The sequence below is a fragment of the Lagopus leucura genome, unplaced genomic scaffold (assembly GCF_019238085.1).
Source record: "Lagopus leucura isolate 7727_CA_CO unplaced genomic scaffold, USGS_WTPT01 Super-Scaffold_100001, whole genome shotgun sequence".
Classification (NCBI taxonomy): domain Eukaryota; kingdom Metazoa; phylum Chordata; class Aves; order Galliformes; family Phasianidae; genus Lagopus; species Lagopus leucura.
This window is the reverse complement of record NW_024962262.1, coordinates 90544784-90565702: the sequence shown is the minus strand read 5'-3', so window position 1 is coordinate 90565702 and position 20919 is coordinate 90544784. Positions and strand designations below refer to the sequence as shown.

Genomic DNA, 20919 nt, shown 5'->3' with positions numbered 1-20919 from the left:
TGCACATCCTGGTGGGGAGCAGCAGAGAGAAGAGTATCAGGAACATGGGAGTTGTAGTGTCTTACCATATGTTTGTAAGTGAAAGCTAGGAGTTGTAACTAACTTGATTTTCAGACTATCAGTCACTTAGCTTGTTTTTTTTGTTGTTGTTGTTTGGTGAGGGGAAGCTGAGCTGAGTTGTAGTTCTTTGTTTGCTTTTTTTGTCGCTTTTTTATTTGAAAACACAGGTTTCTTGCAGGTGCTTTGCTGTGATGGTGAAAATCACTGCTGGAGGTGGTGCTGATGAGGGATGTTCTAGGGGTGCAGTGGTCAGTGACACATGTCAGATTGAGAATCTTGGATAATCAGCCTCTTTGTAATCAGCATTTCTACTGAACTGACATTTTAGGGAAGACTGAGAAGAATGGGATCATCTGCTCCTGACACCTGTTTTCTACTGTGTTGGTACTGAGTTAATATGTTGATGATAGTCAGGAGGCACTCATGCTGTAATGAAGTTTTTAGACCAGGGACTTCGGCTCAAAGTAGGGTGTCTGCCAAGGTACTTATCTGTTGTTCTGATCTGGCTAAGCCTTGGAAATATTTTCCTTGTGTACCTGTCTCACATGTCAGAGTTCATGTATACAGAGTTCACTGTATAATTAGCAGTTCTCATTTTGTATTTGTTTCAAATATTGTGGTGATTCTGTTTTATACTACATTAAATATGGAAGTCAGTTGACAGAGCCTGTGAGACTTGATGATTACTTGAATATGAAATATTTATTAGAGTCCATGTGCACTTTCATTAAGACTTTCAGGTGGACTTAAGTATATTGTTACCCATCCTTAAAACTTGAGGACCACTTCTTGGGATGAAATGTAATTTGTGGTGACTGCTTTGAATGCAGGAGAATGGTTCAGTGTGAACACCAGAACTAACCCAAAACTGTATTCAAACTTCATACTATATCAAGATGTAGTCCTTTTAGCAGAGAAGATGATTTCTTGCTCTTCTAGGTGTATAATGGAAGTTCTTCTGCTGTCTGATAGCCAGAGCATACACTGACAAAAGTAGTGGAAACCTGCTGATCTTTCTAAGGGTCCCAATTCAATTTGCTGACAGAAGGCACTATGGGAGGAGTTCACTATATTTGAACTGGCCTCCATTTACTAGTTAGTTTACAAATAAGAGCTCTTGGCTTTTAAGAAGTCTGTGATTGGACCAAGAGAAATGGACATCCATGCATTTTGTTGAAACACACAAATATTGCTCAGTTGAAATGTTTTCAAACTCAAGGTAGCTTTATTTGAATACAGGTTTGAAAAGCTATCCTGCAGTAGTGAAATGCTGCACCTGCTCTCACTAGTGTCAGTGCAGTAGATCTGTTTTGACTTGAGCTGGTGGAAGAACTCAAGCATAAACTGGAGAGTGAGTAGATTTTGTGCTAACAATGTGTATGTGGGTAAGAATGCAGCATTCTACTTAATGCTAAGTAGATAAATGATAATCTTCCTAGCACTTTGGGTTAGATTGTTAAACCAGTCTGTTTTACATTTTAAAGTCAGGTCCTCTGAATGTGAGTCTCACTGAAGAAGTATGTTCATGTAAACATTTTCTTTTTCTACAAGTCTTTAATCTTGTAAACAAGCTGTAGCTCTTAATTGTAAGGCCTGGAATAGCACTGACAGTGTAGTTGTGTGCTGAATCAAATTATATTTTATATTATATAATTATATTACAGATATTTACATATTGTGATGCTCAGTGATACAGTGCTGCTGTTATGCTTTGTAGACCTGTGATAATTTACAGTCTATCTCAAATTCAGCTGTAATGTATTCTCAATTCTTAGGAAAAGTACATTCATATCAAAGTAATTTTGACTCTTCAACTTTGCTCAGTGTCAAATGTATTTTGTAATTGAAATTTTTTGTTTGTACCCTTAATGGGAGGGGCGAAGGAGGCCAGGTGAAGAAGAATTACTTGCAATTCATATTTTGTGCAATTTCTCTTCTTTTTTTTGGCCATTCATGCTTTGAGTCTGTGCAATTCAGTCTTGTGATACTAGGATGCCTCACTTGAACTGCAGATAAACTTGGATTGACATCTGTGTTTCTGCTTTATTCTGCATCTATATCATTGGGGTTTTTAATCCTGAAAATAAAAATGTCATGTGAGATAATCCCACTGTGTCTTCTGTGCTGTTGACTGGTAAATGAAAACTGCATTCTGCCACTTGCATTGATTAGGCTTGTTTCCTTTTTTCTAATTCAGAATGGTGTCACTGAGACAATCATAGAATAGTTTGTGTTAGAAGGGCCCTTCAAGATCACCTAGTTCCAGCCCTCATGTTATAGGCAGGGACATCTCCCACTAGACCAGATTGCTCAAAGCCACATCCAGCCTGGCCTTGAATGCTTCCAGGGAGGAGGTATTCACAGCCTCACTGGGCAACCTGTTCCAGTGTGTCACCACCCGCACAGTAAAGAATTTCTAATACCTAGTCTAGATCTATTAAGCTCAAGATTTTTTTGAAGTGCCAGATCTTGCTGCACTCATGCTCCTTAGGCAGCAGGCCTAGATAGCGTGCTTGGTTTTAGACTGTGCTGGGTGTTTGTCAAAGTAGTGCAAATAGATTAGGAAACTGTATGCTTGCACCTGTATGTGCGGATGGGTGCATCTATGCCTGAACAAACAGGTGAAAATATGCTATTACATGGGTCAAGTTTTATTATGAAAGGCAGGTAGATGCCTTTGTGCAGCATCTATTGCTGTACACAGATGATGAAGCTCCATGGTAATGTTGTATTAGAAAGTGAAAAATGATTCCCGAAGCCCATGTGAATGTTGGGTACTGGTAACCCAGTGGGATCAATAGGACTCTTCTTGATGGTTGCTTTCAGCTTGCTTGTTTCAAGAATGGAGGGAGGAGGGTGTGGGTGACACCAATTCCCTTTTCTTTGGACGGTTGCCTGGTATCTGGTAAGTACTATGTTTGTGGATCCTGAAGTCCTAGAGGTAGATATCACAGTACAGGGCCTAATCACTGCTGTTCCTACCTGTAGTCTGACACTTTGCAGTATGCTGTTACGAGCCAGACAAGATTAGCAGAGACTTCAGTTTAATAACCTGTCTGAAGTGTGCTACAAGGAACAGGGCGTCCTACCTGGTTTCTAAGGAATATTGATCATTTGTTTTTAAATAAATTAAAGGCTGGTTGACTAGCTTGCTTTTTTTAAAACTCTAAATATTGTTTTCCCACTTTAGAAATTACATATCTCAGAAGGGACTTTGAGTGCAAGATTGAGTACGGTCACCCTGCTTCCTTATTGTATTTAACTAACTCTTGGTGTCCATGCTGCAGTCTAGTGCCTACCAGGAGTGCTGCACAAAGATGTGTGGGCACATGTAGAAGGTAGACATCTTTGCAGAGCACATAATGAGACTAGTCACATTCTGTGACAAATTTATGCATTCCTTATGTGCAGAGTTTTGCTGTTGTCATAAACCTCTGAGTAGCTCTGTGATCAGAATCATGCCTGAGTTGCATGTGACTAAATATTTGCCTCTCAGGAGATGCTACTGAACTTAAAAGCAGATTTTAGCTGTGGAGGATCACTACCGTGATCTAGTTCCCTGGTATAGTGGTTGGCAGCCCTGTACACAGCGGGGAGGTTGAAACTATATGATCAGTTTGGTCCTTTTTAACCCAGGCCATTCTATGATTCTGTGCTATCAGAAGGGAAGCCAGCACGTGAACACCCTCAGGCACTGCTGCATTGAGGTAGCAAGGCAGCTGTTGCATTCAGAGGAAAGAATGGGACATGATGTTGTTGCACACTGTCCCTCTGCAGTACTGGCAGGCATCCTTGCTTCAGGATGAATCTCTGGAAGAGTCCTGGTGACTCAAGAGAATGCTGAGCAAGTGACTTTCTGTGGAAATGCTTGTATATTTTACTGAAATGGCTTAAAATCTTGACCAGCAAATACAAAGCACAGATGGCATCTCTTGGTTGGCTTCAAAAGGGTAATTTGTGTTTAATCTAACACTGACTGTTGTACGTGTCTTCAGCATTTTCATCTGTGTTACAATCATGATGGTATTTTGATCCTGTTTGTGGAGATGTGCCTGTGGCTGCTGAACAGAGTGGCAAGCAGCAGACTGAGACATGTCCCTGCCCCCAGATCTCTGCTACAGACAGCATCTTGGCCTTTGACATCTCTTGGCAACTCTAAAACCAAGTCATCTTGGGTCACAAATGTGGGTGTCAGTACTACAGAAGAAACTGAGAACTGAGTTGTTGTTTTTTAACATGTTGCTTCTTGCAAATCTGCTTTAAGAAAAGGGAAATAAAAGACTGCCTGAGGGGATGTTCTTCCCTGCATCAAAGTCATCATCTGGCAGCCTGGGTGGAGAAAAACATACCTTGTTTGTTTGGTGAGGTCTCTGTAAATGAGAATTGAAGATGAGGAAGATATTTTCCTTGACCTTTCTGCTACTGAGTGTTCGCTTTTCAGTCATAGCAACTGAGCAAAGGGTTGGGTTTCAGTATTCTTGTCTTGCCTTCCAGCTTGAAATTAGCCTGATATCATAAGTGAAAGAAAGAAAAAGCATCCTCAGGGAAAGACTGGAGCAGTGGAAAGGAAGGAGGAAACAAATACTGAAATGTACATAGCAGAAATTGTGTTGCAGTTTTTCCTTTGCAACAAAAAATGAAGCTTTTTTTTTTTTTGGTTTGGGGGTTTCTTCAGAACAAATTATTACATGGAGTTCATCCTTTGAATCGCATCCAGCACAAAGTTCATCTGATAAGTTAAATACAGTGTTGTGATTACAAAAGTGCTGAAACTTGACTACACTGGCAGCAAATAAAATAGAACGTGCCAGGCATTTCTTCAGAGGGAAATAACAATCACTGTTATTCCAGCCTACGTACGTTACGGCAGAGCTTTTCCTATAATTTTGCATTTTGTAGGGGAGTCATGATTTGAACTTCACAGCATTAGAAACAGCCGTCTCATCCCGTGAGATAGCAGTTATTGCTTGAAAAATGCCCGTTGTTCACTGCCAAATCTAAAACCATAAAAACGTGTGCATCACAAAGATCATCCTCTTCTGGCCTTCCATAAATCTGTCTTGAAAAGTACCCCTTGGTAACAGGGTTGTCTGAAGATAAATGATGCAAGCTGTCTCACCATGTTGCTGCTTTGGTTGCACACCACGGATGTGTTTATAGAGTGATGAGCTGGTGTTTCTCAAGACTGTTTTTCCCCTGCATGCTGGACGTGTTCAGTGTGTAGCCATGCACAGTGTTGACAATTGTGCCCCAAACCAGACAAACCTTTCCAGGCTGTAAGTTTCAAGGCAAAATCCAAAACTCAGGGTAGGGTTGTTGAACTGAGAACTTCACAAAAAGAGAACAAGGCTGCTGCAACAATAGTTTACATGTGCAAATGGTAATGTAACTTTGAGGACCTTGGTGTCTCTAACAGTTAATCATTTGTTTTCATAGTGCTACATCTGGAAAGAGATTTGGTGATGCCATCTGGATTTTTGTGCACAAGGAGGACTGTGTTCTCAGATGGTTGACTGCTATCTCTTGGGAAAAAACGCTGAAAATAAAACCACTAAAAATGTGCTTATTTGTGGCAATAAGCTAGATAATTAGAATCTTTCCTTTTTGCCTTTATTGCAAAGAACAAGGGCTTCTGAGTAGTTTAATTTCCCTTCTGTATTTAGTTCCTTCCTCCTGTTGTGGGGCTAGGTTGATCCCCTTTCCAGGGCTGACAAATAATGCAGGCAGTGTTAATAAGCACCAGGGACCTCAAGATTATGATTGTAGTGAAATTCTGTTTACCCAGGAGTGAAATGAGATTGAACAGTGAATTTGTTCTCTGCTATATCACTACACTGTGGATTTCAGAGCAGAAAAGGCTATAGGAGCTGTTGCAGCAATGACTTTAGCAGAGAGTGAGAAACTAGCTGGAAATCCAGCCTCCTGAGGACACTAGAGCTTCCACTGAAAACATACGTTTTGTAGATGGCAAGCAAGCAGCCAACTTGAAATTCTCATTATCCTGCCATGCTGGATGTGAGTGCTTGGTTAGGGCACTTTGGAAAAGCTGAGATTGAAAATGCTTTTTACCTTTCTCATGCTCACAGAAATGTAATGCTGAGTAGATGTGTATACTTCTGTTCCTCAGTTCACAAGGAGTGCTGGCCAGGAGGCGTGGAGATGTGCCAGATCTCTACCACCTGCCTTCTTGTTAGAGAGTCAGTTGCCCTGTCCTGTTCCCAGGGCCTTGTTTTTCTTGGGTCCCTATCATTAATATCATTCTAATGGTATTTGTAGACCTAAGATGCCTGTGGAACCAGCAGGTGGAGACTTATTTTATGGATGTCTTCAAGCGTGCTCAAATCATGAACAAAATTTATAGTGGTAAATAGTATAGTATAGGTATAGTGTTATCATCCCTAACAAAAAAAAATGTGAGTACCTTCCAATATGCTGAAAATTACAGTGGTGATCTTTATACCTGCCCAGATCACAACAGTGTTGTACCACATTCATTAAAGCTTGAGAATGCTCCTACTATGGTACCAGGGGCTGCAAACATATAGATCCGCATACGGTCTGTGTTGAGCAGACTGAAACTCTCTCGTACGAATGCAAAAATGACAAAAATGACTTCTGTGAAGTGTGGTTGGGTATATTTGCTACCTTGCTCTTCCTGAAGATGTGAGACACACCTCCCTGGGTAATGCTGACCCCCAGATCACAGTTAGGTTCCAGCACGTACGCCAAGATACCATCTCTAACATTTCAGTGTACCACACGTTATCCTCTTCTTAAAGAATCCTATGTGTGGTAGGGCAGGAGAGGGAACAAATAAATAGTGTCTCATGTTAGGATCCTCAAATCTATTATCACATTTCCCTTTTGTTCCTGTCCTGCTAGATTCCTGTTGGTCAGGACTTGCCTACCCTGCTCCGTGAGTCTCATTACTACTGCTGGTGCTGTTGTTTTCCTAGCTCAGAGATAGCTGGCACATACAGCTGTATTCTGCAAGAGAATTTAATTAGATTAGGTATGGCTTTTTGGCTCCAGGTTGAGACAGTATTCAGACTGACTTTTTTTTTATTATTTTTTTTTCCAGAGCTGATTAGTCTAGGACAAGTGATGAAAGCTGCCTTTGAAATTCAAAAGCACTTCACCATTATGCTCAATTATTAGCGCTGGCAAAATGCCACCAAATGGAATGCGGTGAGGTGAGGTGATAGAGGAGTTTGCTGGGGTTTTTTGTTGTCTTGATTGGCAACCTCAGATGGCTACCTAAAATTCAAAGTTTTTTACTCCTGATCAGCTGGCAGCAGGAAACATTGGCACTGCATTTGAGGGAAATGTGAGCTCTTTCCTGTGTTCTTCTCTTTTGACGGCACTAAATTCAGTATAGAAGGATGGTTGTGAACTAAAGGAAAATTCAGAAAATGCAAAGAATTCTCACATCTTTTTCTTGCTGTTGTTAAGTGCCTAAGAATGAGAAGCCCAAAGCAGCCTTTCCAGACCTGTATTCAGAATATAATTACTCCAGAATGCGTTTCATGGTTATTTTGCTATCTGGGGAGGGAGTATCCACCCCTAGGGGGGATTTCTGGACTTCTGTTATCATCCTGCTGGATGTTTGTAGAGCTCCATTTGTTGTCTTATCTCTTGGCTGTTTTGTGTCAACACACCTTCAGCTGACCTGCGCTCTAGAGTGTTGTTAAACATTGCAGGCATACTAAATGAGACCATCTCCCTTTGGAATGGGATTGCAGCACTTCCACTTATCAGTCTGGCAACAGGAGCAGCAGATGCAAGTGATGGCAGTGCTTTTGAGAACGTCAAAACCAGTCTGGAGAGAGCAGGGAATGGTGAAGTGTGGAACCGTGTAAGCTTTATACTCTGGTGGGATAGGTGAGTAAGTCACTGCCTGTGGGCAGAGCTTTTTAATGTGGGTGTTAGAGCTTTAGGAGAGTTGTGGTTTACTGAAGGAGAGCGTGGAAAGGGTCTGAAACCAAATCGCTGCGTTGTGTTTGCCTCACTGAAGGAGAAGGTCACTAGAGATGGTTAATAAAGCTCTAGCTGCTGAGCTCACCAAACATTCTTCCAGTTCAATGGCCTATGCAGAATGATGTGTTTAGTCAATGTTTAATTCCTAAGCAACAAATGGGGATTGTTGTAGCAAAAGGCACTTGTGGTGTTGACTGAAGCAGAGGAGGCCAAGGATTAAAAAGGTCATGTGGGGAAGATCCCTTCTGCAGCCTCCAAGCTTTCTCCTGTAGATCAGGTTCCTCACAGCAAGAGAAAATGGGAAGAAACAAGAAAAACAGAAATAAAAAGTGTTGCAGGAGCTGGCAGCGTGAGGGGAAAAGTGAAGCAGCCATGTGGGAGGCAGCAGCTGTGAGGAGGATGAGGACCACCTGTAGGTCCAGAGCCTTGTGCGGAGTTGCAGGGAGAGCTGCCCACAGTGCCCTTACAGAGCAGGGGACACCTTGTTAGATAGAGCTATTTCCAGTTTTGTGAGCGTAGGCTGTTAGTGAGCCTGGGCATGTGGAATACAGAGCAGAGTTCTGCTTTGGGTCTAGGAGATTAAGGCAAGACTGAGTGGATCATCTCTGATCTCTCAATATGATACCTCAGCTGTTTCTCAGAGGGGAGGGCATGGCAGCAGGCTAATGGCAGGGCTCACCTGTGGGCAGGGATTGTGGCTCCTTGCATGTCAGAGACTGGCAAAGAGGGGACCTGGAATACATTTTCATCAGTGCAATTTCCATCTGTAAAATAGATCTAGTATGAAATTACTGATCAGTGTTTCAGTTGTGGTAGATTTTGTTGTTTTGTTGGGGTTTTTTTGTTTGCTTTTTTTTTTTTTCCTGATGAGTATGCTCTGGTAAGCATGTAAGGCAGCTTTGTGGAGGTTAACATTTGTGCACTCTTTGCTTTATTACCATTCTCTGAAATTTCATGCTGCTTACCTTCAGAATGAGGGATATAAAGCGGCATGTCCTATGAGCCAGCATTACTTTGCTCAGTGTATCAGCAGCACCAAGCTGTTCCAGCAGCCAGGGTGCACATTCCAAAGCAATTAGAACAGCTTCGTGAGTATATATTGCTCAGCGGATGATAAAAATGCTTTTCAGATGTCTTCATAAAACAGATTCAGGTGACCAGCGAAGAACAACTCTCTTTAAACTTTGAAGTCGAATGTGAAAGCACTTGTTTTGATTTTAACAATTTCTTCACTTTAAAATGCCTCTGAATTGCAAGTAGCTGCTAATTCGACACGTTAGAATAGCCTGCAACAGGAGTCTTAAGAGGGAAAAAAAAAAAAAGGTGATGATCACAGATTCCCTACTCCTGACTGCTTCTCCAGGGCTCTTGCTCTCTGGAGAACTACACATGCAGCTCATTTGATGCTTGGCACAGCTGAGAGGATAAAAACTTCTGGGGAGGAGAAACGAGTGGGGGCTGGAAAGCATAAAAGGAGGATTTCCTCTGCCTATAAAACAGCATGTACATAACTGCAATTCATCTGGGAAGCTCAGAAAATTAAAGCATGCTTGTCTGATGCTCAAAAGGAGCACTGCTGCAAGCCCAAGTTTGTGCTTCCCAAGCTCCTTGGACTGTCAAATCTCTCCAGTCTTCAGCTTTTCCTGAGGCTGCCCCTTGTCATTGAGCTGTGAATTCCCAACCCCACAACTGGGATGTGTTCTGCAGGCCCTCTCCCAGGTTCACTAGTTCTTTGAATCCCCCTGGCTGTGAGAACACCTGACCCGGTGTATCCTTTGGGTACGAACTCAGGGTGATTATTTACTCCAAGTCTAAAGCAAAGATCTCTTTTTCCAGAAATGTGCTTTTAGAAATTAAATAAAAAACTGTCTTCAGATGTTTTTTTTCCTTTCTCCCCACTTCTCAGTTTTCTTTCTTTCCTGTACTTGATGACTTCTGGCTAGTTTTCTTCCTGTCTCTGGATTGATTCTTTTCTCCATGTTGCTTCTTTGTGAAGGGCAGATAGAAAATTACCCAGGGATATTTTTTTTCTCCAAGCACTTTTGTTTCTGGAGAATTATACTGTGATGAATTGCGCAAGAAGGAAGGCTACCTGGGACACCCGCTGAAAACATGTGTGCAAATATGTGCGAATGTGGAGCTGAAGGAGAGAAGCACAGTCCTGTGACCAAGGTTGAGAGCTGAACTCAAGAGCAATAGCAAGCAGAGATGGGCCTAGAGCAACGCCAGCTGAAATTCAGCCTGGGCTCTGTGTTCAGCCAAAGCCCAGATCTGCTTGCTCTGACTGGGTAACTTAAGACGTGCACTTGGACATTGCAGTTCAGGCTCTTGCCAAGCACACAGAGCATTATTCTGCCTGAATGTGAAGAAGTCGTCCTCACAGTTTGTCCAGCTATAACCCAAGCCTGTCACATAAGCACACCCCTAACATTAAGCTTTTGCGTAGCCCTACTCCCACGTGGCATATGAAAATGTATCCTCGTTCTCCTTCACCCTGATGTAGAGAACAGTTTATAGGACATGTTTTAGGCATAAAATTTCCTTTTGTTCTGCACTGCGCTGTGGTATCCAAGCACACAGATGTGAAATGTACACAAAGATCTATTTAATTTCATTTGCTCCAGCTAGCAGAAGTAGGACAAGTATTGGTGCTTTGTTTTTCTTGTTTGGTTCTGATGTGGTTTTCCTTGGGGGGGCTGTATGTGATGTGGTAGGGTGAGAAATGCAAGTGAAAGAACTGAGCTTGGCATTTCCTGTGGACATCCACTGAGACTGCTGGTGGCACATACCTGGTGAGGTTCCAGATGTGGAAGATATTTCTACTGCCTCTTGCCTAAATGCTTTCCCTGCTCCCCCTTCAAGATTGCTTCCAGTACAGCAGTCTCGTGATTGCACCTGATGGAGCCTGGTTCTGCTGGAACCCTTGGCCAGTGCTGTGCTTGGGCCTTGGATCATGACATGATATCCAGAGATGTACAATCCACTTTCCCTCTCATTGGCTCTGAACCATAAATATATATACATATAGAATTTATTTCCACATGGCTGGTTTTTGATTTTTTTTTCCTCCCAAAATCTTCAATTAGACTAAATAGGGAAACAGCTGTTGATTATTAACAGGATGCCCTACTTATGGCCCTATGTATGGCTATCTGCCCCAGTTTGACCTGATTTTAAAAACAGACTTCCAAAACGTGAAAAAACTGTGGCTAAAGCTTTCTAATACTTTTGGAAGCCTCAATACATGAAAAGTATCTTAGGTTTGGTTAGCAAGGAATGTGAATTTCAAGTTTATCAAAATAATTATCTAAATTTCGTTCCACACAGGTTCCTCTATATCAGAGGCAAAGGTTAAAATTTTACCCAGCAGATTTGAAGAGCTTCAGGACTCTGTTAGAGGACCTTGCTCAGTTTCAGTACTTCATGAAAAAAGCAAGAGGAAGCTTCTATAGTTTTAAATTTAGTCTCAAGCCGTGGCTAGAAACTCCATAGCATCTCCTTGCTTTGGTTCAGGTAAACAGCTGCCTAGCCAGAAGACAGCTGACTGGGATGTAGCTGTCAGACCTCCCCATGGAGCCCTGCTCTTTGCAGTTCTCCTGTCAAGGGTTGCTGGGGAAAGGTAACCCATAGCTGCTGTGGTTTTTCTGAAAGCTCAAGCTTCCTATGGGTCTGGGCAGTGTGACACCCTGTGGCTCCCATGGGCTGTTAGGTAAGGATGTAACAGGCCAAGACAAATCTCCCAGAAGCAGGGATAAGGTCTCCAGGCAGCCAGTCCCTGTGGTCGCTGGGACCTGTCTCGCCGTACCAAAGTCAGTTTGGAAGGACTGATCCTGAAGCACTGTAGCATGTGTCAGCTCTAGGAGCTTAGAGTTATATTTTTAAAACATTGGGTTGGTTGGATGGAGAGATTTTTCTCTCTGCCTCCCTAATCTTGTGCTGAGCAGAGAAGTCTGAAGCAATGTTAGCCGTGAGTCCTCTGGCTTCCAGAATGATGCTCAGGCTCACGTCTGCATGAAAATCATTGTAGCAGTCTTCAAACTGAGGGTTGTGTTTCGGCTGAGTAAGGCATCAAAATCTAAGGAGTGTTCAAATAGAGGCCTTTCACTGTTTTCATACTTCTGACTGTGAAAAAGCCCTAGATTCTTATGCTTCTTATTATTTTTAGTCCAACCCAAAGCTCTTGCATCAGCACAGCTAACAGAAATCAAACAGGTGGGGACCATGTGACAATTTGCCCGTAGAGGAATATACTTCCTAATTTTTGCACGGACTTATGCAAAATTCATGAGTTTGGACAAGTTTTCTCTTCTGCCTTGTAATATTGGAGCCTGGATGGTCCTGCTGTGCCAGTGCAGCTGCTCACGGCCCAGAGTGAGGCACCAGACTTGACTTCAGGAACAGCGCTGTATGATGAAGTTTTGAAGTCTGAACCCTGTGACACAGGAAAAACCTGACCTATGCCCCTGTTCTCTTGTGTGCAGTGTGGCAAAAGGTATGTTCTTCTCACTTTTCAGTTTCTTGGCTTCGTTCTTTTCTGAATTTTCATTTTAATTATTTTATGGGAGAGGTAAAGAGAACCTTTAAAGCTGTTCCTTTCAGCTTTAATTTGGGCAAAGCAAACTGAGAACTGCTCATATGACAATGCTGGAATGGATTAGCTAGCACTTAACCGCTTTGATTGCTAATCTGCTGTAGAAAATGTATTTCTAGATGTGAAAAACTGCTTCTTTTCCCTAATGGCCTTCAGCTGTATGTATGCATGGTACTTCCTTGATATCTGCATGAGACCAGTGAGCACTGTACCAAGATGACTTTAATGGTACTTCTACAAAAGTTAGCAGCCAGATGAGAAACACTTGTGATCTTACAAGAGTCTCCATCAATGATGGTAATGCCAGAACATCTTAGTTTTGTGACCATGTTTTCATTTCCCTGGAAGCCAAGAGAAGCTTCTGAGTCGCAGGATGCCCGCAGTGCCTAATCACATCTCCTAATCCCTCGGTTAGTTAGAAAAAAAAACAAAAATCCTTTTTTTTTTTTGGTGTCGTCTTCAGCTTGTTGAGAAATCTGTGCTTCTTCCACCTCCTTAAATGATGATTTGATCTTGTATTCATTGTCTCCTCAGTGATTTTTCTTGCACTGATTGTTTTTGAAGCGGAATAACTCTGGTGTATGAGTAATTCTATTAGAATGGTATGTAGCTGCTTGCTTTTCCCATGTCCTAGATTCTTGTGGTTTTAATGCACATTCATAAGGTAGATTTTGATCTCTGGGTTCCCATGAAACAGCCACGTACTTTTTGGACATAGGAAGCCATGAGGTACAGAGACAGTGCTGGAGGACAAGAGGTAATGTGCTTGTGGTTAAAGAGGCATAGAGAAAAACCAAGTCAGAGTTCCTCCTTAGGAAATCTTTGCAAAAGAGGTGTTTCAGTGCAATCAGAATATTCATCCTGCCCTTCCTTCTGCAAGTGGCTAACAGTTTAGCTCATTAGAGAGACTGACTTCTCTGGCTACTCATTCACAGAAGAGTTGTGCAGCTCAATAGCAATGGGCTTGAATTAAAAGCCTCAGGGAAGTTCATAATGCACAGCCTGATAGTTTCCCCCTCGCGTGCATTTCAGAATGGTGCTTGGTTCTAATTTGGAGAATGTCCTTTCAGTACCTGTTGGCAAATCACATCACTTTAATTTCAGGTGAAGCTTTAAGACACTTTTCTTTAGTATCATTTCCCATTGCTTCTATCCTGCCTTGGTCTCCAAACCTCTTCATCTCCTTAAAGCTCACTTGTATTCTAAAATATGTGTGGGAAGTTAGGTATTCAGGGAGAAGTAATAAAAAAGAAGGCCTTGCGGCATCATCTGATGTATAACAAAAGGTTAAAAAGTCCTAAAAATCTCTCCTCAAAGCTGTGGGCAATTTCAGGCCAGGTTTGCATTTTTTAAATTCTTGCTTTACCTTATTTGGCCATGCAAAATGGGATCCAGAGGTCCCTGGGGACCTGGCTCTGTACAGCGATGGGGCTTTGTTCAGATGAAAGTATGTGCTTTTTTCCTTCGGAGACACATTGCTAAATATGGGCTGTGTTAATAACAAACAAGGCTGCTTTCTGGCAGAGGTTCAGCTCCCTAACGTCCCTCAAGTTAAGAAGGCAAATTCACAGCAGCCCTTCAGCATCAAGCTCTGCACCTTTGACAGCAACTGCCTTGAAAGCCAGGGGTAGCGAGGGGATACGCTGATGCTGACGTTGGTGAAACATGCTTTGATTTCATGGAGATGTTTGGGTGCAAGATAGAAAGGCTTACAAAAAACAAAGACTTAAAACTACGCTAAGCAGGCCAGAAAGTTACAGTTGAATATTTTTGTGAACGGAGACAGTGTGTTGTCTTTGTACTTTCTGTTTGTTTGCTTGTTTTGGGGTGTTTTTCCATGGAACAGATACCCTCTGTCTGAAATATACAAGCAGGCAAAACATCAGGTAGCCAAATAATACGTGTAGCTTTAGGGAATAAATATTGACTAAGGATCTGGTATTGGTTAAGTGTTACAACTGAGGTGTGTCTTTATAAAGGAGAAGGATCAGATTGCAAAACCTCTTCCAGCTCAGCTTTTAATTTCACATTAACAAGAGCTGTGACTGAAATAGTTTTCAAGCTGAGATCACTGATGGGCACTATTGACATTTACCACAACTGTGGGGGAGAGCATAAAGGGGACAGTAATAAAGAAGCATAAACTTATGAAAGCATGTGTTATATAAAATATTAACTGTATAAGCAGAGTTTTAATCTAACAACAACATCTGAGACTGTTTAAAATGCTCCATTGCTCTGATCGATAAAGGCATGATGGTGGTCTCATCATTATTTTGATGGATCGAGCTTGAGACCTTGTTTGTCACCAGTGGCAAAAGCATCCTCCAGCAGTGACCTGAGTTGCACTGGAATTGGCAAGAAGAGAAGAAGAAGAATTTTTCTGTGAGCTCTGCTAGAGTTAGCAAGAAGTTGCGGATAGTGAAACAGCTTCTACTGGTGGGAGCTGCTGATGTGACAGCATAAGCTGGATGCCCATTCTAGTTAACAGAGAGTTAGCTTCTCAGAAATAGTTACAGACCAAAATCCTTATAGATGTCTGTCTCAGGCTCTTCTCTCACAGAAGAAATTTAGGAAAAAACAGCAAAATGCTGGCTTAAACTCTTCTATTGAGCGTGACTTCGGGTGACTTGTCAAGAAAAGGCTGAGACAGCAGGTCCCAATGAGATGTTGGTTAAGAACACATTACATCTCCAGCTTGGTTGCTTCACAAGCTTACTATGCAGCTGATGAAAAGATGAATAGTCAAAAATACTGTTCAGATATGCTGAAAACTTAAGGCAGCCCCATGAGCTTGAAGGCGTGGTGATGACACAGTGCATGTAGATGCAGCTGCATCATGAGTAGAAACAGATGGGGATCAATTGCACAATGGCTACAGCCCTGACCTGATATCTACTCTTGGGATAGTCATTTTAAACTTACCAGTCTCCTGAAATGTTTATATATTATCTGTTGTATTGTATTTTCAAGCAGTGGTGGCTGAATTTTATTTTATTTTTTGTGAGAAGATTCTCACAGAAAAGGATCTTACTGAAAAATAACTTTTACATGAACATGGAAAACTCTTCCTAGACAGTTATTTTGGAGTTTTCTTGCTCTCTCTACAAAATATTTCCATGAAAAGAAGATAAATATTCCTAAACTGAATGAGATATGTCCTCAGACTTCCTGTGAACACTTGTACTTTCTGGTGGGATGAAGGAGAAGGATGTTGGTTCCCAGGAGCATTGTGTGGATTAAAGTCTTGACAGTGCTTTGAACATGTGGACTATTATAAAACTTCTGTGTTATTTTGGATGTGAATGACATTCTCAGCCTTTTCATGAATGTTTTGAAAGCCAGAGGGCAAAGATCTCAAAAAAAAAGAAAAAAAGCCAAATGCTGTCACTCTTACTATAATGTACTTTAGTGTCCAAGGTAGCATATTTTTACTGTTTTTCATTGCCCAGCTTTGTACTCAAATAGTAGCAGTGTTGATAAGCGTGATGGAATTGCACATGGTTTAGGACTGTCTCAGGCTTCTCAGGCTCCAATCCAGGATTGAAGACCTTGTTCTATGACAGTAAGATAGTTACAACATGAAATGTGTGATTTGTTCAGGAGCTTGCTCAGGACTGAGGTCTGGAGGTGGCTGGAGAAGGGTTGAGTGAAAGGCTGGGAGCTCAGTATTATCAGTGTCCAGATACAGAGTCCTCCAGGACTCCTAACAGGAGAGACGTGGACTTGTGGGAGTATGTCCAGAGAAGGGCCACAGAAATGATCCAAGGGATAGCACATCTCCTCTGTGAGGAAAGGCTGATAGAGCTGGGGCTGTTCAGCTTGGAGAGAAGAAGGCTCTGGGGAGACCTGGAATCAGCCTTTCAGTATCTAAAGAGGGGCTGTAAGAAGGAAAGGGGCAGACGCTTTAGCAGAGTCTGTTGCAGTGGGACAAGGGGAAACTGTTTTAAGCTAAAAGAGAAAAGATTCAGGTGGTGAGGCACTGGAACAAGTTGCCCAAAGAAGTAGTGGTTGCCCCATTCCTGGAGACTCTCAAGGTGAGGCTGCACGGGGCTCTGAGCAACCTGATCTAGCTGTAGGTATACTTGTATATTGCAGGGGAGTTGGACTAGATGGCCTTTAGGAGTCCCTTCCAACTCAAACGATTCTATGAAAAAAGTGGTTTGTTTTGCTCTTTGTGGCCAATACCCAAGACCAGTGACTGTGAGTAATTCTTCTGCGCCATGCCTAAAGTAAAGCTGTAAGATTTTATTTAGCTGTATCTTCTCACATGATCTGAGACCGTCAAAAAACTATATACCTGTGAAGAGGTGGGGAAGCAGCAGCATAATGGTACTTCACAGACCTGGGCAGGACTTGGTCCATCTTCTAGCTTGAACACAGCATGCCACAGAAACAGAGATGCTTCTACAGCCCTTGAGGGCTTTTTAGTGAGCTTCAGCCAACACAGTTAGCAGATTTTTGCAATACTAACGTTATCACTGTTCATGCTGCCTCTGTTTTTTTTTTCTCTTCCTCCAAGCAGCACCCACGCGCTCTGCGAGGCCTAATCCTCTGTGCCGGCTGGCTGTGCCCACGTGCTGAAGGATGCTGGGACAGGGCTGGGATTCATGCCTGGCGTGCTTGGCGCATGCCAACAAACTCACTCCCACCGCCTGTCTGCCTGGAGGAGGCCCCAAGGGCTCTCACAGTCTTTGATAAGTTAATTAAGAGTGACCTGCATGTCCGTAGGGTGGAATGCTGCCTCTCATTGAGTCTCTGACCTGTGCTAAGGAGCTGTCTGTGGCACGTTGTTTTGTGGGTGGACGGCATTCAGTGTTTGTGCAGTATCTGAGTTTGAATGATGCTCCTTCACAACGCTGAAACTGCTCTCCTGCCTGTTTTAAGATGTTAATTAGCGCAGCGCATCGAAACTGGGCACATAGGTTCATCAGGCAGCCACATAGCCCCCTCAAAGCCAGCATTTTGTGTGAGTAATTGCACTGCTGCTAATTACAAGGTATTCATTGTTTATAACCTCTGTTACCCTTCCGGCTTCCTATTGGAAAGATGGGCACGGCTCCATCTCCCCAAGGTAACCGGAGACAGCATGTCTTGGCGCTGATGGTTGGCCACATCAGCCAAAGCATGGCACTGGAGGAAAATATCTGAGTGTGGGCCAAGCTCCTGCTCTTCAGATGCTCCTGACCGAGTAGGATGGGGAGGATCAGGCGGTCATGTGGGGAGTCCTGCAGGAGGAGGAGGCTGAGGGAATGGGGGCTTGCCCAACATTTTAAAAACAATGACAACAACAAATCTGGTTAATTTGTGATGAAGCAGAACATGAATTCCAAGTGGGATAGTTACTGTGAAATAGCCTCCTGGATAAATGAGTGTTAGAGTCTTGAATTAAGAAATTATTGTTTTCAGGAAATGAGAAGAAAGAGGGGAAGCATGCTTTTCCTTTGGAAACAATAATGTGGGACTTGGGCTGTCAGATTGTGGTTGCACTGATACAGGCACAATAACCATCTGCCAGAGCATGCTGACAGCTTAAGGTCAAAATCCCAGCGCTCCCAGTGAGCACCCATACCCCCATCCAAGAAATCATAGAATCACAGAATGGCCTGGGTTGAAAACAACCACGATGATCATCTAGTTTCAACCCCCCTGCTGTGTGCAGGGTCACCAACCAGCAGCCCAGGCTGCCCAGAGCCACATCCAGCCTGGCCTTGAATGCCTCCAGGGATGGGGCATCCACAGCCTCCTTGGGCAACCTGTTCCAGTGTGTCACTGCGCTCTGTGGGAAAAACTTCCTCCTAATATCTAACCTAAACCTCCCCTGTCTGAGTATAAAACCACTCCCCCTTGTCCTATGACTGTCAACCCCAACTATAAATGTAAACGGTCAACCAGGACCCCCTCCCCAAGAGAGATTTCTCTGGTGTTACTGCTAGGGACAATGAGAATTTACCTAATTTAAAACACTTGCTGTTAAATCATGAGTCTGGGGGATGATAAATTGTAGTCATTAATTTTCTCTGTTTGGTTTTAGCTGAAAAAAAAAAAAAAAAAAAAATATCTCAGTTTGAAATAAAACACCTTAACAAATCAGCCATGTTATGGGAAGGCATTGTTTCATTTGATTTCTTTGAGAGTACATTTGAACCAAACTGTATTTGATATTTTAAGGCACATTTGAAAATGAAAAAAGTTTTTGAGACAATATTTCCCTTTATTGAGATCAGCAATTTGCTTCTAAAAAGAAGCTTTATTGCCCTTGACATAAAAAAGGTTTTTAGCCTTTCATTCTTGTGAAGGCTGAATTATTTTTAAACATTAGCATGTTTTCCAAGAACAGAAACTGGTTCTTGGCTGACTTATCTGTATTAAAGTATTTAATCCAAATATTGACCTAACTGCTAGAGCCTTCAGGACTCTATAGTCTTTTAATTTTCATTTGGACTAGCCTGTAAACTCAAGCTTGAATTCACAGCAAGGAGAAATGGGGTAGTGTCAGCAAGATGCATGGGCTCCAAACCCCATGCCATGCTGATAAGCAAAAGGAAGTGGACATAGTTAACTGTTTGTCAGAGCAATGTGAATGCACTTATCCTTGTCTGCTACAGATAGCTGGTGCACCAGCAGTTGACATCTCTTAGGCCTGATCGACAGGGTAGGCACAAAAGAAGGGATGAAGGAAGGAGCTGGCTGTTAGGGCTGCCACCCAGGGGAGGCCCTGCGGGTCTGTGACCGCCTTTTCTGCTCTTCTCTGAATGATGTGATGATGTGTAGACTGGGTTGATAGCTAAATTATCATTATTACTTCAAGGCACCTGTGTACAGACCGGGCACAGCTGTTGTTTCAGGCTTTATGCACATTGTGCCTTTGAAATCAGAGGGAGCAGCTTCCTGGACAGAGAGCTGAACCTCAGGGGAACAATGCAAGCATTTGCTAGAGGTGTTGCTGGGGAAGAGGGAAGGTTACAAACAACTTTGCTGAGTTGCTTCCTGCAACATCAGGGGACGTACTTACATGTTATCATTTTAATGGACACTGCTTTGTCTGCTAGACATGTCCATTTCCATCTGAAGCAGGATAACAAGGAGGCTGCTCTATTTATGCTGTAGTCATCTCAGAGGAGTCCAGGGTTGGGTAGAAAAACAAGATTAAAAGATTAAAAAATATGTTTTTAACAGGAAATGAATGAGCAAGAAAGCAGGGAGTAGAAATGAGAAATCCCTGCCCCGTGTACCTTGCTTCAGAAGGAGTCAGCAGCAGCCCCCTCCCCAACAGGCTAGGAAAGGGGCCTCCAGCTGACTGGAAAATGGTTACAGGCGAACCGTTAAGCATAACACAGGGCCTGGGAAAGGGCATATTCTACACTGGGTCTGGAGAACTATTTCCCTCTGTCTATTCTTGTCTTCCATAAAAATTCTAAGTTGGCACCAGTCTGTAGCCAGTTGCAGCCGATGTTGCATATTTCATGTGTACCAGCCTTTTGAAAATATGACCTAGAGCAGTTAGATCTGAAATTTAGCCTTAACTTTCAAATGGGAAGGATGGATTATAAGCCTTAATATAAAATGAAATGTTTTAGTGGTTATTTTTAAATGTGTTTTGGCACTGCAAAGTGCTGCAAATCAAGCACAAATTCCTACATTGTATCTAGAAATAGGAAAGTCCAATAACAATGAACTTAAAAGGTAAACTAGCAGCACAAAGAGGGTTAACGCAAGTGTAAAGTAACATAATTTCCTAAGGAAGCAGGCTGTTTGATCAGGCCTGCTATTGTGTCTTTTCAGCCTGAAAACTTTTAGCATCTGTTGTCTAATGTCAGTTAAGCACGATAAATGGAGAAAGGTACTCAACAAAATTAAGTTCTGACAAGGTTTGTGAAAGCAGAGAGCCAGCAGCAGGGTGGAAAAGTCATTGCTGTCCCCCAGAGAGTGCTTAGGGGTGATTGCAATCTTCATAGGCGCCAGAGAATCCAGGCAGGGAGAAGCCTTGTGCACGCTGCTGATGCAGGAAAACTGCTTTGGGAGCCTGCTGTCCCTCTTACTGCCTTTGTGAGCCTCACCACCTTGGGAAACACTCCCAGCATGTGAAGCAGTTTCTGAGTAGTAAGAATGGAGCACATGCTGTATGTGAAAAGTTGTAGAGATGCCATGGGGCTTTGTAAAGTAAACAGAAAGAAGCAATTGAGTGTAAAAGAATGAAAAGAAGCAGTGAAAAGTAAATAAAAAGAAACAGTTCTAAGACAAATAGCTCTATGTGCAGTGTTGATCGCTATCCCTGCCTCCCCTGTGTC

The 20919-nt window shown here is 42.6% G+C and overlaps 1 protein-coding gene across 3 annotated transcripts in view; it reads left to right on the top strand.

Moving 5' to 3' along the window:
• PHLDB2 (pleckstrin homology like domain family B member 2) overlaps positions 1-20919 on the top strand; it is a 141136-nt gene that overhangs the window by 20641 nt on the left and 99576 nt on the right. Inside the window, exon 1 of one of the 3 annotated variants that reach the window (XM_042868339.1) lies at positions 7817-7941. The exons of the other annotated variants lie outside the window; for them this stretch is intronic. The gene's annotated coding sequence lies outside the window, so the exon portion shown is untranslated. Of the gene's footprint in view, positions 1-7816; positions 7942-20919 lie in introns of those variants that run through there. 3 annotated transcript variants of the gene reach the window in all.